Source organism: Panthera leo, chromosome C2 (genome assembly GCF_018350215.1).
Source record: "Panthera leo isolate Ple1 chromosome C2, P.leo_Ple1_pat1.1, whole genome shotgun sequence".
Classification (NCBI taxonomy): domain Eukaryota; kingdom Metazoa; phylum Chordata; class Mammalia; order Carnivora; family Felidae; genus Panthera; species Panthera leo.
In genome coordinates, this window is record NC_056687.1 from 135,975,558 (window position 1) to 135,996,235 (window position 20,678).

At 38.1% G+C, this 20,678-nt stretch overlaps 1 protein-coding gene across 1 annotated transcript in view; it reads left to right on the forward strand.

Moving 5' to 3' along the window:
* The window catches only part of KCNH8 (potassium voltage-gated channel subfamily H member 8), a 355,694-nt gene that overhangs the window by 254,775 nt on the left and 80,241 nt on the right, over positions 1-20,678 (forward strand). The window lies entirely within an intron of this gene.

The window sequence follows — 20,678 nt, forward strand, 5'->3', positions numbered from 1 at the left end:
TTGGTGTGGGTATCTAGAGAACCCATGCGTAGTACATATATTTGGGTAAATGCAGGAATAAATGAGTGGACCACAAACAAGGGCTTCTGTCTCATATCAGTAGATCATCCCACTCAGATTGAAAGAGGACGAAGTTCTGAAGTCAGTCTTTATTCAGTGTTTGGAAATAAGGTACACCAGGTCTGTCTTTCCTTACAGCATCTCACCAGTTATACAATTAAAGAACAAAATTCTCCAAATACATATTTGTTATTTTAAATCACAATATTACATATCTATTCAAATATGTAGCTATTAGAGGCCATATTCCTCATTTAGGGTCTTGAAATTCGTGTGCTGTAGCAGTGAATAAGTCAGTTCTTAATACATTTTCGAGTTCTTGCAATAAGACTGTGATAAGCAATGGTTTCACTCTTACAGGAATACCAGAGACGGCTAATCATTTCAACTCTTTTTCTTTCCCTATCCTGATTCTTTTTCTGGGTTTCCTGAATTAGTAAATGGTTCAAACATGCTTCTATTTTCTAGCTGGAGATAAATTTGGGTTGGTACTGCTTATAGCTCTCATTGGATCTGAAACCCTCCAATGAGCTGCTTCCTAGTCCCATTTTGGCCTCTCAGCCCTGGAGGAATATGCTTGGTTCTCGACTAGCTTGAGCCCTACCCTGGACCTAGACTTTGGAAGAGGGAATCTCCTTTGAGTATTTTCTCAAAGGAGCCTTTGTTTTGACATGATGCTTTGCTGACCACTCATTGACTTTCTAAGCTCCTACCAAAGGATCCTATAACTTAATCACTGGAAATATCCCTACCTCTGACTTCTTCCTTTCTAGCCTATAGCACTTTTCTGAGTTGTGTGGTTGTTAAGATTAGGGACAGTAATGTGTTTCTGGCTCCCCCAGTCCCAGATGTTTCTGTTCTTAAATTAGTTCAAAGTTGGAGCCATGAATTTTAGGGTAGCCCAAAAGGTAATGTGAGCATCTAAAGAAAAGAAAGGTGATCAGGGGGAGTTTAATATAGCCGATTGAGGCTTGGATCTGATCTTTCCTTTTCTTTTCTTTTTTCTTTTCCTTTTTCTTTTGTATGTATGTATATTCTAAGTGTCCAAATAGTTTCTCAGTATCATTTATTGAATAATCCATTTATTCACACTAATTAAATTTGGCATTTAATCATACTCAATTATTATGCATACTTATGGCTGTTACTAGGTTTCATTTTTCTTTCATTGACAGTCTAATTTTATACCAGTATTGTAGAATTGAATTATTGTGCTGTTTAAATTTTGGTACAGCAAGTAGAATGAGGCCACTTTGGCTCATTTACTCATTTAGATCAATATTAGAAAAACTCCCCCTTCCAAATGGCATTTTAATTGGAGTTAATTTCACAAATTAATTTGGGGAAAGTAATGCTTTTAGAGATATTTTTGTCACCCAAGGTAGGGTACTCAATCTCCATTTACTTAAAAAATTTTTCTTACATAACTAAGAAATTGTGTAGTTTCCTTCATAGGAGTTGCACATATTTCTTACTAAGTTTATTTCTAACTATTTTACATTTTTGCGCTTATGTGGGTGGGTTCCATTTTCAATTAATTTTGTTCCAGTTATTATTGGTATAATAAAATCTAGTGACTTGGAAATAATATTGTGTAGATATGCCAATATGTATCTAAGTTTTAATTAATTTGAGTTTTTAGGAAGATAATCATATTATCTAAAGAGCTAATTGGGGCGCCTGGGTGGCGCAGTCGGTTAAGCGTCCGACTTCAGCCAGGTCATGATCTCGCCGTCCGTGAGTTCGAGCCCCGCGTCGGGCTCTGGGCTGATGGCTCGGAGCCTGGAGCCTGTTTCCGATTCTGTGTCTCCCTCTCTCTCTGCCCCTCCCCCGTTCATGCTCTGTCTGTCTCTGTCCCAAAAATAAATAAAAAACGTTGAAAAAAAAATTTAAAAAAATAAAATAAAATAAAAATAAAGAGCTAATAAATTTCTCCCCGACTTACCTAATGCCTATACTCTTTTTGGCCACTTGATTTGAGAAAAATTATCTATTTTATTAAATACTCTAACTTCACTAGATGTTACACAAAAGATATATTTTATAGATTACTAATATATGTTATTATTGATATGTGACAGTCTACAAAGTCACACCAAACTTTAAATTATGGCCCTCAGAAATATATTTCGCAAAAGAATATGGTATAATGGAACAATTTTTAACTTGAAAGTTGGGATCCTCTGTTCTAACCACAGCCCTGCTGCTAATTAACTGTATGACCTATGAATTTTATCAAACCATATCTGTCCCAATTACCTCTGTGGAAATGAAATACAAAACTGCTTCTTAGCAAGTCTCAGTTCTTTTGAGTCATAAACCCTTTTGGAAAGTGAATGGAAGCTATAGTTCTCTGATCAGAAATTCATACCTGCATATAAATAGATTGCATAAAGTTATAGTCTGTATATTCCATGATGCTTTCCCATGGGTAGCTGATAAACAAAACAAACGAAAATGCCCCAGTGCTAGATAATCTCTAAGATTGTTTTCAACCTGGAGAAGATTTAGTTACAATTCCTTTAAGAAAACTGCTTTGCACCTGCAACTTGGGTGTGTTGAAGAAATAATACCTTAGTCTGTTGACCTATCTTTCACCATTCATGAGACTCAGTCAGAACTGCCCTAACTCGCTAGTAGAACATTTTTTCATCTTTCTGTTCTTTCCAGGTTTTGTACCATTTGAGTGTAATTGTATTTTGTACAATAATATACATGCTACAACAATCCTCTCCTTTAATCCGTTTCTTCTGAAGGTTCTTAACCATTGGAGAAGTTTAGCCACAGCCATGCACTGTCAATTTTGTGATGCAGACAAACTCAATAAACAATTTCACTTTACGTGCAACTTTATAGAAATGTAATGATTTCTTAAATTGAGAGAAAGCACTACCGCTGTCTAGATTGGATACATAAATAGGTTGTGACTAGAAGGTCCAAAATTTCATTTCTGGCTTAATCTCTAAGGGATAGTCAGATGCAAAGCTAACTTCCTAATATCTTACAACTTCGGTCATTTGGACAGCGTTCTGATTAGCCCAGCTGGTGAGGCCCTTCTCAATACGGGCTCTAACACCAACCAGCATTTCTCGTCAACCCCTGCACTCAGCAGCCTTACACAATTGCGTTGGCTCCAGTTGAGTTACTATTTCATTCCAGCCAACCTTGGTTCATAGATCGCAGGATGTTAGTGTAAGGAGGAGCCCGAGAGAGAAATATTCTAAACCTCTAATTTTACTTAGTTGCTTGCTTCTCATAATGTACTGGGAAGAAGAGTGGACTGGGAGTCATGAAATTAAGAGTCCAGTCCGGGCTCCAGTCTTCATATTTCTTCTTGGTAAAATGAGATGGTCAGAACAGGTGATCTCCAAAATCTTCAGAACATCAGCTTACTTTTTTTTTTTTTTAATTTTTTTTTTTTAACATTTATTTATTTTTGAGACAGACAGAGAGAGAGAGCATGAACAGGGGAGGGTCATAGGAAGAGGGAGACATAGAATCTGAAACAGGCTCCAGGCTCTGAGCTGTCAGCACAGAGCCCGACGCGGGGCTCGAACTCATGGACTGCGAGATCGTGACCCGAGCCGAAGTCGGACGCCCAACCGACTGAGCCACCCAGGCGCCCCAGCTTACTTCTTTTTTATGCAAAGAAGAGGGATACAAAAGACTTTCGACGGAGATTTTTCTACTCTAAGGTATTTCTGAAGATAGAAATACATATTTCTACTTCCAAAAATATGTGAACTGGTTTTTGTGGTTTCTAGCCCTTGCTCCAAAGAGACGGTAGGGTTGACCTGATGTGTGTGTTTTTGAAATTACATTTTAGTCTATATATTCCTTTCCTCAAGTCCACGTATAATATTTTTGCATTTCCAGAGCTGAAGGGTAAAGATAGTATTTTTAAGGAGTAATAGAAAATAACCTGTGATTTCAGTGGAAAAGAATCAGGTTGTCACTATTTTCCTTAAATTAGTTTTTTTTTTTACCTGTCTGTAGGTTGCCCCCATCACTAAATTTGAGAAGATTGAGGGGCAGGCACCTGGGTGGCTCAGTTGGTTGAGCATCTGACTCTTGGTTTTGGCTCAGGTCATGATCTCACAGTTGTGAGATCGAGCCCCTGTGCTGAACTCCATGCTTAAGATTCTCGTTATCCCTCTCTCTGCCCCTCCCCAGTAAGTAAGTAAGTAAATAAATAAATAAATTTAAGACGATTGGATCTAGATAACAGTTCTTCCGAATAGCAACCCTTGCGGAGGCCTCTCCCGTCTTCCCAGTAACTTTTATGTGAAGACCAGGATAAAGACATCTTAAACGTCTTAACCATCACTGAAAGTTAGGGTCAACCACTGATGCCCTAGTACAAGAAACAGGAAGAATTTCCACTAACTGACACATAAATAGGTTTGGATTTCAAAACAAAACCCACAGACCCCGTGAGCTTTTTGGGGGACCTACACAAGGAAGCCCTTCTTTCCACACTCATACTTTGCCCTCTGATTCTGAGAGCACAGGTCTGTAAGGAGATGGAGGAGTTGGTGCGCACACATCGCTTTAAAGCAGAATGCAGCTCTGCCAGGCTCAGTGGCTTTTCTGTCTCATCCAAGATTAGGAGAAAGGTTCCCATCTTAGAGATGAAGGCCACGGAAAGGAGGTACTACGATGGCAAACTGCCGATATTAACCCTTAAGTAGAAAAGTACAGCTGAGATGGGCTTCTGAAAAATTAAATGCCACCTGCAAATAGAATTGAAAATAGTACACATACCTTACAAATCACACAAACCGTGGAACCTGCAGAAAAAGACAGGAAAAAAGGAAGTATGGAGAAAACACGAATGTAAGAAATAATAGACTAGTAAACCTGATTTTAATGAAAATTTAGTAACCTGGGGAAAAGGTCAGGTTATTTCAAGTGAAGAACTCAGGATACAGATTTCTATGTATTATACGATTCCTGTTTGGGATAAAAAGTGAAATACGCACACGTGGACTAGAAATAAGTTCAGTAAGTAGTGGAATTATTTGCAAACGTTTTTTCTTTACATTTTATTTTTAATATTTTTTTTAACTTTTTTTATTTATTTTTGGGACAGAGAGAGACAGAGCATGAACAGGGGAGGGGCAGAGAGAGAGGGAGACACAGAATCGGAAGCAGGCTCCAGGCTCTGAGCCATCAGCCCAGAGCCCGACGCGGGGCTCGAACTCACAGAGCGTGAGATCATGACCTGAGCTGAAGTCGGACGCTTAACCGACAAGCCACCCAGGCGCCCCTCTTTACATTTTTTTAAAAAACTTGACTGACATCAAATTAATATCTAGCTTACATTTATTTAGTAAAACTACACACATGGTCCAGTGCTTAATATATTTGTGTACATTATCTCATCCGATTTTTTGTTGCATTTTCATGAGGCAGATATTTTCAACCCCATTTACAAAAGAGAAACCAAAGCTTGAGAAGTTTGAGGTGTCCTGGAAATTTCTTTTTTAAATAAAATACTTTTTTACATCCAAAACATTTAGAACAAATGTCGTAGACACCACTGGAAATTATACCTTTAATCTTTTACCATATCTGCTTCACTTGTATTTTTAAAATAATACAGTATTACAGATAAAGCCAAAACCCCATGACCCCCTAACTCGCGTCTGCTCCCTCCTTACTAAAGTGGATGCATAAGTTTTTCTTAGATGCTATTTTTTTGCTACCCAAGTGTATTAGTAAAACAATGTATTACTTCGTCTTGTTAGCTTCCATATAAATAAACACAAATAGAAGTCATAGTAGTAATAGTAGAAGCAGTAGTAATAATAATAGCAGATAATTAAGGAGCAGGTAGTGGTGGGTGTTAGTAATAATACATTTTTCCATTATCTTATTTGGTAGTGGTGATATTTCTGTTCTTTCCCCCGATCTTCACAACAATTATTACCAATGGTTTTAAATTTGAGAAAACTTGGGGGCAGGGAGGAGCAGAGGGTTAGAAGTAGTGTCTTGTTCCAATTTCCATTTCCCTCAGTAAGTAAAATAGAACATATTGTCTCCCCCTCCCCCACTTTTTTTTTCTTTTTTGGCTACTACAGTCTCCTCTTTGGGAATGAGACACTTAGCTTATTAATTTGCAAGTTCTCTTCTTTCCTAAATAACTTATTTGATGCTCTGTATTTTGAAGTGTTAGAGTCTTTAAAAATTATTACCCACTGTATATGTGACCTCTGAAGTTAAGTGTTACTGATTTCAAATTACATGCATTCATTGCCACAGAATGTGGTGTCTATGACACTGATTGTTCAGTATTTGCTGAAGCTCAATTTGAATATATTTTTTGTGTGTTCGGATAGAACATGCATGTGTTTTTCTGCATATAATTTTGCGAGGTTTTATATATGTCAACTAGGTCAAGATTCTGAATTTAATTATACATATATTATAAATCTTTATTAACTATTTTCTATCAAATATACACAGAAATTTTATTTGGTGCTCTTTCAGATCTCTGTTCATTTTCCACGGTGTCTGGTTTCCTTTTAATAGTTCCTAGTTCCTTATTTTATGTCCATTAGATCAAACTTCTGAATTGAATTTATGCATTTTAAATATATTATCTTAATTGTATTTCCCCATCTTTATTTTATTTTATTTTATTTTAATTTAATTTTAAAGTTGATTTATTTTCAGAAAGAGAGAGCACGAGCAGAGGAGAGGCAGAGAGAGAGAGGGAGAGAGAGAATCCCAAGCAGGCTCCACACTCTCAGCATGGAGCCTGATACAGGACTTGAGGTCATGAACCACAAGATCATGACCTGAGCCAAAACCAAGAGTCCTCCAGATGCTTAACCAACTGAGCCACCCAGGCCCACCGCCCCCCATCTTTATTTAATTAATTCACATCCATTGTGTGTTAGTTTTCTTATCACCTAATTCTTGCAAAAGGTGAACTATTTTCTCATGTAATTTTTTTTCATTTTTATTGTCAGCTCATCTTCCATAGGGCTTCTTTCTGTAGAAATTCTGTACAGATTGAGGTATGGGAATATACAGAATTTTGATTGTTATTTTGTTTGCTTTTGCTAAGGACAGTAAGATTATCTCTTTCCCTAGGATCAAATTCTTAAAAATTTCTTACATTCAAGGCACCTCATGGCTACTGTATGTTCAGACACAAATGTATGCAAGGCACAAGTCTGAATTTTAAAAGTTTCTCTCAAGAGACTACTTTTTTCAGACTCAAACTTCCTTGTAATTCCTGTAAACTGTTGGGTAAATTATTTCTACCATTCTCCATGCACGCGCCAAGGTTGTATGCCAGGTGTCAGTTCCAGCATTTGTAGGATTTAAGTGCTCTCTCCTGGGCCCGCATGGGTATGAAACTCAAACCCACTGACATCAGTACCTCTGGCTAGGCTGCCTATCCCTCTCTCCCTGTCAGCTTTCAAATTTGCTTCTCCTCATTTTTGCATATGGAGATGTCACTTCTCCTTCTGGAATAATATATATATTACCAGCATTTCTGGGTGTTTATATCAGAAAGGCTTACACATTAGCCGAGTTCATAATCTTACCAGAACTATGGTATCAATTTCTGCCCCAAAGAATCTAACCTAAATGCCAGCGTGATTTCATTGAATGTTTTCTTTGAAGTATAAGAACGGTTGTAATCTAACCCTAAGAAGCCAATTGAATAAGGTTAATTGCTGAAGACCCTATTCCTACTTATAATGCCTTTATAGGGGAAAATCATTTAAACATAAGCTTTCAAATCTCCAATCCTTCAGACAGAATTGTTCAGTTACTGGGAAAGTAAATTATGCTGCTGTCTAGAGAAGACATCATCAAATGTGCTTAATATAGAATTATTTCTTTCTAGCTACTATATTAATCATATTCTTTTGGAATAGTTGACAGTTTAATGTACTGCTGATTATTTTCCTAAGACACTATAGATATAGAGAAAAATAGGGTAGAAAAAGAACTGAGTCTTGGAGATTGTTGCATTTAAACTCTACGAGGTTTTCAGTATTTACTATAAAATATAAATATTTGTTGAGGCCCAAAGAAGGACAATGCTATGGGCTGCAAGCAATACAAAGAATTGGAAGTTAGAAGCCCTGCCTGATAGGAGCATACTCTCTTAGAAAGTCAAGAGGTAGACCCAAAACTACACAAAAATTATTTTTTTTTAAATGCAGGTTTGTTGTACATTTGCACAGGCAAAAACTTCCTAAAAAGTTTAGAAAAAAGTAGAAGTAATTTTAACTGAATCTCTGTGAAGATGGCATTGGAGGTGGGCTTCAAAAGGTGAAGACTATTTTGGTGGGGAACATTTAGAGAACATTTAGGTGAGAGGCATAGCGTGAATAAATTCATGGAAGTATGAAATCTCACAATGCATTTGAGGAACAGTTCGTGGATGAGTTTGTGCGGGGTAGAACATTCTTGAATAAAATAAAATGCCAACAACAGGATGGAGCATAGAATACATGGGTGAAGAAGGCCAGGTACTAAACTAAAGGTTACTGAAATTAAATTCTGAAAAAGGTGGAGAATACAAGGCCTATGTGAAAGAATCAGCCATGACCAAACTCCAGCTCCAGTATCTGATTTTTCCAGAGAATTTGGGAGCGGGGATTTTATGGCATTTAAACACTGGCAAATGATTCAGAACTTGAAAAGCACAGGGTAAGCATAGTGCAAATAAACGTGGACCCGATCCAGTCCATAGGTCACCGATTTGCTTTTTCAGACACACAATGAGTAAAAAGAGAGATAAGACCAAAATAATGGGTTGGAGTCTTGGCCACGATGTACAGATGGGATCTCTAAGACAGAAGAGACCAGAGAAGGTGTGACCTGATTGATAGACCATTTTAGGAATTTTATTCCAAACTCAAAAGGGAGAAATGCAGACAATACTCTTTGTGATGTTTGCCAAACTGTTTGGTCCAGCTGTACATTTATTTGCATGAAAGGGAATACACATGCTATTTTTAGGAGATTGGTCTCATGCTTTATACACTTGCACTAATGAAAAGTTTCCTTCTGTTGGGTACCCTAATTGTGTGATTATTTTTATAAAGTGGTATTGAATCTATAAAGAATTTCCACTAAGCACTAGTTCCATTTGAGATTTTAACAAACATGATTGTGAGTTATAGATACACGATAGGAAATAAGAGATAACTAAACATTTTATCTAAACCAATTAGACATCTGGTATAAAAATGTGTATACCTCTTTTCTCCTTTCTTGTCATGCGTGTATGTGTGGGTGTTTGCTTTGTAGTTAGGGTTTCTCTAACTAGCCACAAACAGAAAAAATAATTAAAATGTGCTTCGTAGTCTAAGACCCTACAGAGGCTACTGTTAAAACCTCCTTGCTGACATGTCGTTTACTTGGATAGGAATCTATTGGTTTTGTTTTTTTCCACTGACATTAGTCAGGAAAAAAGACAAATCCTAAATTTAATTCCTCGGAAACTCAGAGACCAGAACCCTGTTCAAGATAGAAATGATTTATGAAGTCTCTGTAAAAGTGGTAGATTTGTTTCCCTGTATATTTGTCCATGCCCCTGTCCTCTACACAAAAATTTAGACTGGCAGAGATTGGATACCAGAAGATTCACTCCATTGAAATACTAAAGACAGAAATAAAAGTTAATGTCCATCAAGCTTTATGCAGCTTTCAAAATCTATATCCATTGTCTCTTTTGAAGACAGCGAAAATTAACCTTTGGCTGGACAGCTTCCTGTGAACCTTTATTTGATGCCAAAGGATAAGATGTTATACGATGCTTTTTAAGAATGTGAGTTCTAGGGGCACCTAGGTGGTCCAGTCGGTTAAGCGTATTGATCTTAGTTCAGGTCTTGATCTCAGGGTCGCGAGTTCACACCACTCGTTGGGCTCCGTGCTGTTGGGGGTGAAGCCTACTTAAAAAAAAAAAAAAAAAAAAAAAAAGATCATTAAGTTCTAGATTCAGACTTCAAAACCGGGATCCTCTAGTCATTGTCTGTGTTGGTTTACGTATGTCACTTACCTGTCTAAAGCACTATCTCCTCAAGTGTAAAACGGAAACAGAATTAGCAATTTCACCAGGTTATAATGAAGATTAAATGATATAAAGTAATTATGGAATGCTTAGTTCGTGTGAATGGCTGTTGGCTGCCCTGGCTACTGCTGTTGTTTCAGCTACCATTATTTCTATTATTGACACATGATATTTTATTAAGGTCATGACCATGGCAGCTCATTTTGTTCTCAAGAAACTTCATGTACTTGATTTTCAATGTTGAAGCCAGCACCCAAACTGCCTGCAGTCTTTACTGAAAATCTGCTGCTGATGGTCAGAGATTACAGGCTTATTTTTAGCAGAATTTCTAGCCTGAAATGGAATTCTGTCAAGGTTGGCTTTTTTGAGTGTGATGCACAGAAGGGTGGTATTTCTAATTTTATCATTTGCTCATAAAATCATGTTTTTAGTGCTAGCTAATCCCATTAATTTTTAAAATATATTGCTTTAGGTTTATAGGTTGCAAAGCTATTCTGTGGCTGAAATGGTATATCTTAGAATAGGTGGTGACTCTGACCTGCTAGGAAATAACCGATGAAATGACTTTAAAGAGTAAATTAGCAAGATTTAAAAACATATCATAATTGGGGCGCCTGGGTGGCTCAGTAGGTTGAGTGTCCGACTTCGGCTCAGGTCATCATCTCACGGCTCATGGGTTCGAGCCCCGCATCCTGCTCTGTGCTGACAACTCAGAGCCTGGATCCTGCTTCAGATTCTGTCTCCCTCTCTTTCTGCCCCTTCCCCACTCGCTTTCTGTCAGTATCTCTCCCTCTCTCTCTCAAAAATAAATAAACATTAAAAAAAAGACATGTCATAACTGAGGAGACATGATTCCTGTCTCCAATACGGTGTTTTATATGTTTCATACAGAAAATGTTTGTCCATAGCAATGCAAATATATTTGCAAAAATCCAAAAATAATACCATCATGTAATAGGATTCTGAAGAGTCAGATCTTCTTAAATGAATAATCCAGTATTATTTTGTTAACAACTAAACATATGTGACTGCTGTTTTTCTGTAGACAACATGCCTGATGAATGGTGTAAGCAAGTCATGTTATAGTAGTTATTTTTTTTTAACTTTATTTAGTTATTTTGAGAGAGAGGGAGAGAGCAAGCGTGAGTGGAGGAGGGAGAGAGAAAATCCCAAGTACACTCCATATTGTCAGCACAGAGCCCAAAGCAGGGCTTGAACTGACCAACCGTGAGATCATAGCCTGAGCCAAAACCAAGAGCCCGAGCTTAACCAGCTGAGCCACCCAGGCGCCCCAGTAGTCATTCTTTACAAATGTCATGGCCATATTGGGTGTGTGTGTGACAGAGAGAGGGGGGAGGGGGACAAACAGCAATTCACTGCCACTGCCAACCTAGAGAATTTTGCATTCTTTAAAATTGGTGAATTAAATACTTTTCATTCTTTGGGAGGGAAAGATTCCATCTTTGGGTGGCAAGCTCAATGGAATTATATTAGGGAAAGTCTCTATTTTCCATGAGTCAATAATTGCATTGAGGTACCAATCAAATAATTAAAAGATCTTTATTTGACAAAATATTGAATTGATTTTGATGAGGGCAGATGTTCTGATCCTACTATTTTGAACCTCACATTTTTACTAACCCTGTGGATATTTGTTTGTGTTTCTTGACCCCTAAGCACATTTCCACTGTATATTTAGTAATACAGACATTTTCACTAAAAGAGCAACATTTCTGATTCTCATCTAGAAGGTACTTGCTAGAACTTCCGGCACAAATTTAATTTTAAATTAAAATTTAATTTTAATTAAATTAAATTTGCTTAAATTAAAATTTAATTTAATTTAATAAATACCTATACAGCAATGTCAAATAATTTCTTTCCATTTCCTTTTTAAAATTGTGACTGAAATTATTTTTACCAAGGTAAGTTCTTTTCTACGTAAACTTTATACCAAAGATTTAATTCATCAATCAGGTTTTTTTCAAATTCCACATCAGACAGAATGAGTTTTCTTTTGTGACATTTCTAGCAAGTCCAGTTTTCTCAACACAAGTTTTAGAGAACTAATTTTTATTAAGATTTTATTTCTGGGGCGCCTGGATGGCTCAGTCAGTTAAGTGTTCAACTTCAGCTCAAGTCATGATCTCACGGTTTGTGAGTTCGAGCCCCTCACCCACATCTGCCTCTGCACTGACCGCTCAGAGCCCGGAGCCTGCTTCAGATTCTGGGTCTCCCTCTCTCTCTGCCTCTCCTGCTTGCACGCTAATTCTCTCTCTCTCTCTCTCTCTCTCTCAAAAATAAATAAACATTAAAAAATTTCTTAAAAATATTTTATTCTTCCATCATTCATTGGTCAGTAACAATTTTACTTTGTGCCGCTTTAGCTATTGTGAATTATATTTTTTTCATTATTTCTACCATGTCTAATTTGTCCCCAATCAATGTTTGCTGTCTTCAGTGTTCCTAAAAAATGTTTATTTTCAATCAAGTCATTTTGTTTTGGGAACTAGCCAGTTTGAACATGCTCGGGTTTAAATATCATCAACTGCTTTTGTTCCATTTCTACTAACCATGCTTACCGGATAGCATAATTAAAATATGTTTGTTTCTTTCAACAAGGAGCAAAGAGCATGAGGTAGAACAGTGAAGGCATCTAGATGGAGAGAGGCACCGATGTCAAATCCAAACAGTGGGTCAAAATATCCTTCAAATGTTTAGACACTTTAGTGGAATCAATCAGGAGTCATTTGGTTTTGCTAAGTGATGGTGATGCCTCAGTTTATTTTATTATCTGTCTATATTAATGGATCACTTTATTCTAACGCCCAAATTTCCCCACTGGCATATGTCCATTTTTAGTTATATACATGATATAAGATGAAAATTAATTGTCAACTCATCTTTCAATTTAGAGAGCAAGTTCGTTTTGGAATAATCGAGTTATTTCTGGCAAAATGATGGAAGACTGCAAAAACAGGTGAACAGGATTCAGCATGTTAAGCAGTGATCATACCCCAGGCACCATGACAGATGTGATAAATTTATCTTCCTCAAGCCTCTCAACAAACAAGAAGGCATTTTTAGTTCCTTTTTTAGTTGAGGAAGCTGGAGTTTAGAGAGCCTGCTTCCCTGAAGTCAGATTGTTAAGTAGTCATGGGTCTGCCGTCGAAGCCATTCTGCCAACCCAAAGCCTGTTTTGTATTCATGACAAGTGTATCTATTCTGTGGTCTTTATGATTGAGAAAGATATGCTTTATCGCTTAATAAATATGTATTGAGTGCATATTAGGTGCCACACCCTGAGCTAGGCTTGGAAATCAAGTGTGTGAGACAGACGATAATTCCTACCCTCAAGAAGCAGCGGTCTAATGGGAACTGCAGGCAGATAATCAGATGAGATTAAAATGCAGTCAGGCCTCCAGTGGCGAGGGGTGGGAAACAGGGCTAAGGGATGGAGATGAAAAATTGATTACATAGATTACTGCAAAATGAGAGGGGAGACAAATAAGACCTAAATGAAATCACTGGAGGTGCAAGAGTTTTGCAAGATCCTTAAAGGTGTTTGTTAAGTGTTGCATCATAGTGATGATGATTCGTAATGATTAGAAATTATAATCTAGATACCCGTGTAAGGCTTGAATGCCAACAACCTGAACCCTTCAGTATGAGCCTCTCTGAAGACTGAAAAGTGTTTCTCCTTCTACATGTATTGAGTTTTGTCAGAACGAATGACCCTGAGATGAATCCCAAAAGGTTTCTCCAGCACTTTCTCAAAGCCACAGTACCTATTGCCTTATTGTTTCTTCAGAAGTTATTTCTAGATTTTAAGGATGTGCATTATCTTTTTGCATTATAAATATTCTCAAAATAAAGTTGAACTCCTCCTCTGAATCTAGCAGAGAATTATATTAACTTCATCCCCATATTGTGATTTCCTCGTCTTTCTCTTTCTCTCACACACATAGCCACACACATGCATATCCATAGGGGGAGAATGATTTGACAGTTTTTCCTGTTGATTTATTCAGAGGCTTAACATTCTTGCCACAGTATTATCCATTATATGAAATATTAGTCCTCGATGTAGCAGTTTAAACCCAGCTTCTCTTTTGGTGGATTGCTTTTGTTGATTTTTGATTTCTTGGAAGAAAAGAACGATATTTTTAAGTTTGCAAACTTGCAGGTTAAACGTACTCTACATGACTTTCTGTCTCGTACCCTTCACTCCAGCCAAATTGCATAAATTCCTTTTCTCCGTATGTGCATTAAGTGTTCCTGGCCTGGTGCCTCTGCACTTTCCCTACATCTCTGTTCTTCTAAATCCTACTCATTCTGTGCAGTACAATTTGAATACTCTTCCTCCTTTAAACCATTTCTGATTGCTCCAGGAAGGGGCACTTAGTTCGAGCAAACATCCGCTATTATTAGAGTTTCCTAGTAGACTGCAAGGCAATGATGACCCAACTCCCTGACCTTTGCATCTCACACAGCATCTCAAACACTATGCATGGTCACTACCTATTTGCCAAGTGAGTGAATTAGTGAATTAATGACTTAGGGGCTATTGAGAGACTACTGAACAGGTGGAAGTAATGAAAGTAATATTTTAGTTTCCTGGGTCAAGAAAAGCTTCTCTTCAGGAGTGATGGGAGGTAAAGAAAGAGAATTAATCTGAATATACTCTTGGCTGGGAACTGGATGTGAGAACAGAGAGTTCAGGAACCAAGTGTTTTCATGAGGGTGCAGTTGCTGAGCAAAACAAACAAACAAACAAATCTCCAAAACAAAAACTGACTACATTCAATTCTGAGACAAAACCCGAAAGACAGACATTAACAATCTGCAGGATGTTTGGAAAAGGGAAACCAAGCACAGGGAGTGACGTCATATGAACTTGAAAAAGGCAACCTCCTAAAGCGGGTGAAGTTGTAGCTGAGGCCTTGACAACTGGATTTTTTTTAATTTTATTTATTTTTGTATACGAAATTTATTGTCACATTGGTTTCCATACAACACCCAGTGCTCATCCCAACAGGTGCCCTCCTCAATGCCCATCACCCACCCTCCCCTCCCTCCCACCCCCCATCAACCTTCAGTTTGTTCTCAGTTTTTAAGAGTCTCTTAAGGTTTGCCTCCCTCCCTCTCTCTTTCCCCCCCTTCCTCTCCCCCATGGTCTTCTGTTAAGTTTCTCAGGATCCACATAAGAGTGAAAACATATGGTATCTGTCTTTCTCTGTTATGACTTATTTCACTTAGCATAACACTCTCCAGTTCCATCCACATTGCTACAAAAGGCCATATTTCATTCTTTCTCCTTGCCAAGTAGTATTCCATTGTGTATATAAACCACAATTTCTTTATCCATTCATCAGTTGATGGACATTTAGGCTCTTTCCATAATTTAGCTATTGGACAACTGGATTTTTAAACACTAGAAATGCTGCCATATTTTGGAAGAGTGGGGAACCAGGGGAGGCAGATTAGGCTCAATCCTAGTCTTAGAATCAGGGCTCTGACTACAGGGTATAACTCATGTGTTCCTGGGTCCTCAGCAGTTAGAACTGGAAGTCAAATCCTGCCTTGACCATAGCCTGGGCTCACTAGAGCCCTGGCTGCTTAGTTTCTTTCTGAGAGGACCTGCACTGCTCCTTCAGCTCTGCCCAGGCTTGCTGCTGCTGCTTCCTGCCATGTTTTCTCAGGGTGTTCTGGTACCTTGGACTTCCCTGTTGTCATTACTGCGTGCCTCTTGCTGCCTCTGTCATATGCCCAGAGTGGGACAGCTTTCTCCCTAACCTCTACAAAACCTGCCCCATGGCATTTGAAACCTGTTTCCCAGAAACTGGACTATAAGTATTTCAGAAGATACCATCCAATGAAAGCATAAACACATTTTCCCGCAAATTGTTAGGGTAAGATTTAAGCAAATGTGCAAATAAGCTATGTACTGTATGTACTTTGATTACAATATGAGTTAAACCAACTTTTGTGTGCCAGGCTGGAGACTAAACCATCTTTTGCCCCTGCTTCCATTGCTTTAAATCCATTAAAAAGGCATTATGGTCGCCAAATAATGAATATGCATACAGAGTTGGTGTCTGTGGGTGAAATTAAAAGTTAGATGCCGGTGAATGGAATGGTTAAAGCCTGATTCAAAGCTTAGCTTATTTAATATTTTTAATAAGGTCTAAAAAACTATGTAGGAAAGTGGGTTTTCAGAAGAAAAACAAAAGCTGTGTGGTCTTTAATTTCTCCACAGCATGGGTCTGACCTATATAAAGTCTCTTGCAAAGTCCACAAGAGAATGTAACCAAAGAGTTCTATTCCTGGAAAATGAAGCCTTGGGGACTTGCTGAGAGTTCAGTCTATGGTTCCAAAAAGCTTTCACATTCCCCAGGCTTTTGCATACACTGACCATGAACACATCAATTCCCGCCAACTGCCTTTGGAATAATAGCTAGGGCTTCTGGTAGGGGTGGTGGGGAGGTGAAGAGTGTCACAAAAGTTTCCATGCTCAAAATAAAAATGACGCCATGTCTCCGGACCACATGTCCTTGATAATGGTGACTATAAGCAAGTGATAGGGACCAGGTGGAAGTGAACAGCAATTACAGAGAAAAGTCAACTGGAACAGCCATTCGTGTGAAAGAGATTAAGTGAATCAAGAGTGTGTTAATACCCAAACTTCGACCGACAAGAAGGATCAGGAGGTACTATGGCATATTAACAGGTGTAAAGACTCAAAATTCAGACAAACCCAGATCGAAAAGCTGGTCCTTAGCCTTAACATGTGTCTATTCTTGATCATGTTTGATTTAGCCTAACACTTTAATATCAACATTTCAGATTATAACCCTTGGCTCTTAGAATTGGAAGAGATTGTTACACGATATAAGATTAAATTAAATAATATATAAACTATTCTGTGCCTTGGGAGATCAGTGTGTGGTCTTCAGCTACAAAGGCGCAAACAAGAGTACTACAACACACTCTTTGTACCGTAACAAGCCAAGTAACAGCAAAGCAGATCGATGACAAAGTATTCTGAGCCTACGTCCTATCCATTTTGTATTTTCAGTACCTCATGATGAGAAGTGGCATTTGTAATACCAATGGCGCAAAATCCCTGATCTGCAAGAATGATGTGATCGTGTATGTTATTTCTATTGTGTTCCTTATTTTCTACTGATGGAAATGAGATGCTGGGTTCATGTTTTATACCGATGTTCAGTTATGAAGGATTTTAGAAGTCTGCATTACTTTCAGTGAGACAGAAAACCTTCATTCCTTTCAAACCACAGCAGCAACAAGAATAGCTCTTTACTAGTGCTTGTTGTGTTTAGCATTCTACTAAACCCTTTATGTGAATTGGGTCACTTGACGTCACAACAGCCTATGAGGTGAGGTACTGTCATGTTCTCCATTGTAGCAAGAAGGACACTGGGCCCGAAGAGGATGAGTAACTTAGCCAACATCACACAACTAAGTAGTACTTTCCTATGCTGCGTTGCTTGCCTTCTGGGTCACCCAGGTTTACTACACTACCTGGTTTGACACATTTCTCTGTGGTCCTGTTTCTCTTCTGCATTCCTCCCGCATATCTTGTTCCTCGATTCATTGCCCTGTGCCCTCTATTCTACTTCGCATTTGTAAAACTCTGCATGCCACCTCTGGGTGTCTTGGGCACACCCCTATCACCCTGTGTTTACTTCACATCCAACCACTCAGCCACGTGCTGGCTAAAAACTTATTTTGGAACACTCATGCAGATTCCTACCACGTATTCCATTCTCCATCAAGCCATCAAACAAAGTTAGTTACACGTTTCTAAATGCATTACTGGACATATGAGTCAGAATCAGCTCTTCAAATGGAGAACAAAAGCCGACACCTCTAAGTTGGTGTTTCATTTTGGAGACTTGAGCATTTCATAGAAACTTGAAGAAACTGCCTTTGGAACAGTTTCAATACCAAGTGAAGGTATATAAAATCCAGAGGACTCTTTAGTGAAGTACAGTAAAACCTTGGATTGTGAGTAACTTGTTCTGCGAGTGTTCCACAAGACAAGCAGACATTTCTAATAAATTTTAACTTGATAAGCGAGCGATGTCTTGCAACACGAGTAGTAAGTGACACCGAATGTCACATGATCACGACTGAGCCAATGGTCCCTGATATTCGCTTTGATATGCAAGTGCTTTGGATTACAGGTATGTTTCCGGAACAAATTATGCTCGCAAAACAAGGTTTACTGTATTTGAATGCAACATTCCAGCATATTATGAGGCTTAATTTATTTGAGTTACTTTTATAATTGAGATGTTAGAAAACATATCTCCTTTAATGCCTTTGGAAGAAATGTAATTAGAACTTTATTTTGAAGTTCTGCAAACCAGAGAAACTTGAGATTCCTTTTTAATGGATGTCAAAGCCTATCCTTCTAATTTAAATGACTGCCAGGCAAGTACTACCCCTGAGAAATGGTTTGCAAACGTGGGATGTGTCGATTCATTTTTCTTCCCTAGGTTTGCAGCAATTCTAAATCTTTGAGAGAAAGGAGAGAATAAGAAGGAAATTGGGGGCAGGTAATGAAAATAAACTTGAGCTTACCAATAAAGTAAAATAATTTGGCTGGATTCAATTATTTTTATCCTAAATTATTTTCTTGAGCTAGGTTTTTGTCCCTTGGCGCAAAGGATGAGTGCTTTGGATTAGAATTTTCTTCCTGAGTGACAAGTTGCCTTTGTAAATGAGTTCAGCCATGAATGTTTGTCTCACAAACTCATTAAGCCCTGAAAAACGTACTAATAATTCCTCAGGAAAAAATGCTCATGTTGAGGCAGATCTGAATTGTGAACTGTGAATTGTATGAGCATTTTATATAGGACAGTTAAAGGTAAATAGTTCATTGTTTGTGTTCTGTTAACTTAGCCGTGAGCCTAATCTTTGTTAGAATTTCCTCTATTTTTAGCCAAGATTTGAGAGGCATTTGGAAGTGTCCCAGCTGGTTGGAAACAGATGGCCTATACTGCCTCTTCTTAGGATCAGTCAGAAAGCTCTATCGTAGATGCCCAACTGTGACTTCAGGTTGTTTTACATTTCTTGTTCTTTCTGGAGTGTTTTTGTTTGGTTGGTTTGGGTTTGGTTTTGGTTTGTTTTGTTTAATTTTTTTGTTTATTTATTTTTGAGACAGAGAAAGACAGAGTGCGAGCAGGGGAGGGGCAGAGAGAGAGGGAGACACAGAATTCGAAGCAGGCTCCAGGCTCTGAGCTGTCAGCACAGAGCCCGAGGAGGGGCTTGAACTCACAAGCTGTGAGATCATGACCTGAGCTGAAGTTGGACACTCAACCGACTGAGCCACCCAGGTGCCCCAGTTTTGGTTTTGTTTCTTTGCTGCATGTGATGATGGTCTATTTTGGTAGTTTATCGTAGTATGTAATCTTTACATTCATTGCTTACGTGGAATGCTGTACCTTAGTATACTAATACTTCATATTTAAGTAGACTTTAGAGAACTGGCAAACTCCGGGCTGGTTTAGCACAAGTGGTGCATTTTTTTTCCTAACGGTACCAATATCACATAATATTGCTTCTGAGTAATTGTTCAGCTCTGGAAATAGAGCAGAAATGATACATGCATCAAGATGTGAACACCTTCCATCCTTATCCCATCAACATTTGCTGATGGGTCATCACTCAAATAATTAAAAACAAATAAAGGATGAATTATAAGATCATGGGTTATCACACAAGCATTTTACTTTCGGAAAATCAACCGTTCGTGAGGAAACGTCACAGGATCTTGTTTCGTCAAATCTTGGATCTGAGAAAGATTACTAAAAGATTACAGGAAAAGAGATTACTCAATCCAATCACCTCATCTTCAAGATGGAAAAAATGGAAGACTAGAAAGGCTATTGGTGCATAAAGGATCAGACATCAACTTAATTAACGGCAAGGCCAAGATTACGACCTCCATTTCCTGACCCTAGGTCCAATCTCCACTCTTTTATGATTAATCTTTTTTGCTTCCGACTTTCACCACAAAAGTAGGTTACACCATTTCAGAAATGTAAGACACCTCTTAGTTTATGAGAACCAAAATGTGAGATCTGTGGAAACTCCAAGTAATGGAGTTCCTGGTCAAATTCGGACAGGACTCCAAATTTACTGATGGCCTTTTCCTTAGTGGAATCAACAAATCAATATCAAATATCACTGTAGCCTGGTGCCTTTCTAGTCTTATCCACAGTCACACCCTGAAATATGGGGATGGAGTGGAAGGTAGAGAGTGAGTTCTGGAATCTAAGTCTCTGAACTTCTCCTTAACTGTATTCTTACATTAAAATATAGAAAGTCCATAGTTTAGTTAGTAGTAATGTGCCAATGTTAATTTCATAGTTTGATAAACATTAAGATGCTAACATTAGGAGAAACTGGGTGAAGGGTACAAAGGGGATTGTTTGTACTCTTTGCAACTTTGGTATTAGTCGAAATTATCCCAAAATAAAAAGTTTGTTTAAATCAGAAAACAAACAAAACAGAAAACTGTAGTGGCAGGCACTAGCTGAAC